Genomic DNA, 4,900 nt, shown 5'->3' with positions numbered 1-4,900 from the left:
TTTTTTTTTTTTTTTTTTTTTTTGCACAGATGATGTTTTCTTTGTATATCTCATTATGCATTAAGTCATGACCTGACAGGGCTGGGTTTGTGTTTTATTCAAGTATTTGCATAGTTTGCTTTTCATTTGGATTCTACAAAAAAAACTAAAATAACTGTGAAATGTCCAGTGTGACTTTTTTTCTTAGTAGCATAGCTAAGTGTGGAACTTGGTTATGACTGAAGCTGGATGACTAATGAGGAAGGAAAATACTTGAACTCAAATGCCAGTCTCTAACTTCCTGTCTCTAGGCATTCTCAGGAGCAGGTTTTTAGGTGCAGAGAATGTAGCTAGTATTTATACAAGTACTTGCATCTATTTGATGTAAAGCCCTTGTCTTGAGTGAGTACTGCATTTTTGTTATAAAGGAGTAGAAATAGTGTTGTAGATTAGGTGACAATCAGTAAATTTATTCAGCAAGAACACGACTAAATTTGTTGAAAACATTGTTTACTAAGTAGTACTTGTGTCATTAGCAATGTCCTAAATGGCTTGTCAAGTACAAAAATTGTACTTTTTTCATGCTGTTGTTACAGTAATCCTAGGCATGTAACTGAAGGGTTGCAAGAAATTGTAGAAAATGTCTTTCACCATGTTCATTTTATGCTATTGACAGCATTTTGTTTAGTTATTTTCCGTGTTTGCCCATGAGTCTGTCATATTATACGACTAAGACCTAGAGGAGAAAAAACTAGAAACATAAGATGCAGCTATAAAACAGCAACACTTTTTATAAGAGACCTCATGGCCCCCTGAATGAAAAGGAGTTACATCTTTTGGTACTGATTTAGATTTCAAGTTGATAGTGTTTGCTTAAGATGTGTGTTTAAATCAAAACGCAAAACCTTTATTTAATAGAGGAAATCTCTCTGTCTTCAGAACAGCTCCACCTAAACTTGGATTTTTTTCTCCCACAGGCAGGTTTGTTTCAATTGGATATATTTTTGTCAGCAATAATATAAAAATGTTATCAATAGACATGTTCCCTTTGTATAACAGAAAAAAGCGATTCATCCTGTCCCAAATAGGGAAACATTTTCTTGCTTTGTGAAGGTTTGAAACTTCAGTGAGACTAAGCCTGAAGACTCAGAGAAAACAAATAACATCTTGAGGGCAGAGAACCTTAGTGTTTGGACATTTTCAATAAGTATTGCCATGTTCAGGAATGGCTATTTGATAGCTAGATAGATAGATATATATCTGTATATTTGGTTTATGATGACATGTTTGAGCATTGGAATTTTTTTTGTAAATGATCTGAGACAGTCAGGTGGGTGAGAAACTGACTGCAGGATAGAACCCAGAGAGTCATAGTGAACAGTTCTGTGTCATCCTGGTGAGAAGTGTGTAGCGGTGTCACGCAGGGGTCAGTGCTCGGTCCAGTACTTTTCAACATTTTTATTAACGATTTGTATGTGGGGGTGAAGAGACCACTGGCCAAGTTCACGGACAACTCCAAGTTATATGGGGAGTGTGGTCACGTAGGAGTAATAGCCACAAACTCCTGCAAGATCAATTCAGGCTCAACATTAGGAAAAACTTCTTTACAGTCAGGGTGTCCAGACTGTGGAATAAGCTCCTTCCAGAGGTGGTGCAGTCCCCTACTCATGGTGCTCTGGCGATGTGCCAGAGGACTGGACAAGGGCCAGTGTGGTTCCCATTTTCAAAAAACGGAGGAAGGAGGACCCAGTAAACTATAGGCCCATTAGTCTTACCTCGGTCCTGGGGAAGCTTTTTGAGAGAATTGTCCTGGCGTATGTTGACGAGGGGCCAGCAGGGGAGACTATGCTTAAGTACAACCAACATGGGTTCTTTAGAGGCAGGTCCTGTCAGACCAACCTGGTGGCCTTCTATGACCAAGTCACCAAATCCCTGGATGCAGGTGTCGCGGTGGATATAGTCTTTTGGACTTTAGGAAGGCCTTCGATACAGTCTCTCACCCCATTCTCATTTAAAAAACTAGGAGACCTGTGGTGTCGATGCCTACACAGTCAGATGGGTCACTAACTGGCTGGAGGGCTGCACTGAGAGAGTGGTGGTGGACGGGTCTTATTTGACCTGGAGGGATGTGGGCAGTGGTGTCCCCCAGGGCTTGGTCCTCAGGCCCACACTGTTCAACATCTTCATCAGCAATTTTGGACAAAGGGGTAAAATGCACCCTGTTCAAATTTGCAGATGACACTAAGATGTGGGGTGGAGTGGGCATGCTAGAAGGAAGGAATAGGCTACAATCGGATCTGGACAGGCTACAGGGGTGGGTGGATGAGAATAGGATGGGTTTCAACACTGACAAGTGCATGGTACTGCACCTGGGGAGGAAGAACCAGCAGCAGACCTACAGGCTGGGGAACTCCCTTCTCGTCAGTGCAGAGGCAGAAAAGGATCTTGATGTCATTATTGAGGCCAATAAGAACATGGGCCGACAGTGTGGGGATGTGGTCAGGAAGACCAACCGTATCTTGTCATGCATCCACAGATGCATCTCAAGCAGGTCCGAGGAGGTGATCCTCCCCCTCTATGTGACACTAGTTAGGCCACAGCTGGAGTACTGCGTCCAGTTGTGGGCGCTGCACTTCAAGAGGGATGTGGACAGCATGGAGAGGGTCCAGAGGAGGGCCACTCGCATGATCGGGGGCAGCAGGGCAGGCCCTACGAGGAGAGGCTACGGGACCTGAACCTGTTCAGCCTCCACAAGAGAAAGCTGAGGGGGGATCTAGTGGCTGTTTACAAACTGGTCAGAGGGGACCAGCAGGCACTGGGGGAGTCCCTGTTCCCCCCAGCACTCCCAGGAGTGACAAGAAATAATGGTCAAGCTGGCAGAGGGTAGATTCAGATTAGACATCAGGAGGTGCTACTTCACTGTCAGGGCAGCTAGGATCTGGAACCAACTTCCAAGCAGAGTGGTGCTGGCTCCTACCCTGGGGGTCTTTAAAAGGAAGCTGGATGAACACCTGGCTGGGGTCATTTGACCCCAGTACTCTTTCCTGCCACGGCAGGGGGTCAGACTTGATGGTCTGCTCAGGTCCCTTCTGATCCTACCAACTATGAAATCTTCAAGAGGAGACTGGACAGTCACTTTGCTAGGGTCACCTGACCCCCAGTTATCTTTCCTGCTTGGTGCAGGGGGCTGGATCCGATGATCTTCTGAGGTTCCTTCTGACTTTACAATCTATGAATCTATGATCTGTAAAGGCATTTAACTGTCTGCCTTTGCCTCCCAGAGCAGATAGATGTGTTGCTGTATATATTTATAATTTTTCATGGTTTAAGTGATAATTTTTTTCCAATTTCTTCTCTTGGAAGACTAATGCACAGTACCTTGTCAGTTACTGCCTTATTAAGTTATTAGCATTTCTTTAACTTTTTCTTGTGCTAAATTTGTTTCTGGTTTTGTTTTGGACTCTTTTTTCATGAAAGAAATGTGGGCTTTTTGGAGTTAGTGGCTGTTTGTGGAGTTGTAGCTTGATTTTTCAGGTGAGATGGTATGGCTGGGTAAAGACTATTACATGATTTCTGAGTTCTTTCCCACCTTGTACCCTTTCCTATAGTGGAATAGGGATTATGGTTCTGCACTGAAATATTTGTGGAATATGTAGTTGCTAACAGGGTTGGTGAGATGAATCATAAGCATGGCCTGGGTCCCAGCATCCTCACAGTTGTATTGAATGGTGATTTATAATAACGTTAAATATGTGATAGGAGACTGTCTTGCGTTTCCTAGACCCCACTCCAGTGTACTGGAATATGTATTCTTCTGCCACAACTTCCACATCACTTTTGCTCCATCCCATTAAGTCATTGGCTTTTAGAAGCTATCAGAATAAAAAAAGTTGGTCTTTTAGCTTAGCTTGAGTGGTATCCCAGCTTGGGCCCACCATGCACACATACATCTCAGATTCCTGTCCTTGCTTCAGCCAGACCTCTGTAGGCATGACTGATCTATCATGTTTCATCCCTGAATGTGTGGGGGAACAATGTTCCTTAATTGTGTAGTTCCTCGTCTTCAGAGATTTAAGTTTTAGTTTTGTCTTCCACCTCCTTCTCCCCCCGCCCCCTTCCTGATTGATTAATTTTCAATATTGCTTCTGCTAATCAGCAGTGGGTGCTTGGTATTAGTTGACAACATGTTAGGTGACTGAGAGACTTCGGGCGAATTGGAGCCTGTAGCATGAGGCACTAGTATGTATGAAAAAGTCCTAAGAATCTGTTTGTTTATAAAAACAGCTGTGTGGTTGTTTGTTTGTTTGTTTGTTTGTAAAACTGGCTGTCCTGGGACCCCCTTATTGAAATGATCTTGAATATGGTCTACTAGCACTGTCCAGCACCTCAGTGAGGCATAGGATTTTTTCAGTATGAGTCATGTTGTTTGGAAGCAGAATATGTAACTTATAAATATTAGAGGTGAACCGATACATCAGTTTGTATCACATTGACACTGATAAAAGGAAATTGGCGTTATCGGTAGTTGGCTTTTTTTGGCTGCTGTGGCTGATAATATTGTCAATAAATGCGGTGTGCATGCACGCAGCCTTGGCATGCACACAGCCAGCCCAGCAGCTTGGAGAGCAGCATCTGGCTGGTAAGTCTCTTGGAGGGAAGGGATTGGGGGCGGGGTGTGCAGATTGAGGTGCTCGCAGTGAGGGAGGGAGTGGGGCAGGGGCTGCTCAGCAGGGGCGCGGGACAGAGCTATAAGCGGCTCATCTGGGGGGGCGGCTCTGCTGCTGTGCACGCTCTTAGGGGAGGCATGGGGGACATATGCCCCCTGGATCTGTGTGCAGGGCAAGTGTGGGCTGCTGCTGGAGCTGGGGGTAGGGCCAAGCTCTTCCTGGTGGGGTGGGGGGGGGGGTTTGGGCAAGGGCTG

The 4,900-nt window shown here is 44.8% G+C and overlaps 1 protein-coding gene across 2 annotated transcripts in view; it reads left to right on the top strand.

The window, feature by feature from the left end:
- Nucleotides 1-4,900, top strand: part of METAP2 (methionyl aminopeptidase 2) — a 38,142-nt gene that overhangs the window by 15,225 nt on the left and 18,017 nt on the right. The gene's annotated exons all lie outside the window — the stretch shown is intronic.

The sequence above is a fragment of the Gavialis gangeticus genome, unplaced genomic scaffold (genome assembly GCF_001723915.1).
Source record: "Gavialis gangeticus isolate Ggan-Ray unplaced genomic scaffold, GavGan_comp1, whole genome shotgun sequence".
Classification (NCBI taxonomy): Eukaryota; Metazoa; Chordata; order Crocodylia; family Gavialidae; genus Gavialis; species Gavialis gangeticus.
This window is presented reverse-complemented; position numbering and strand designations above follow the sequence as displayed.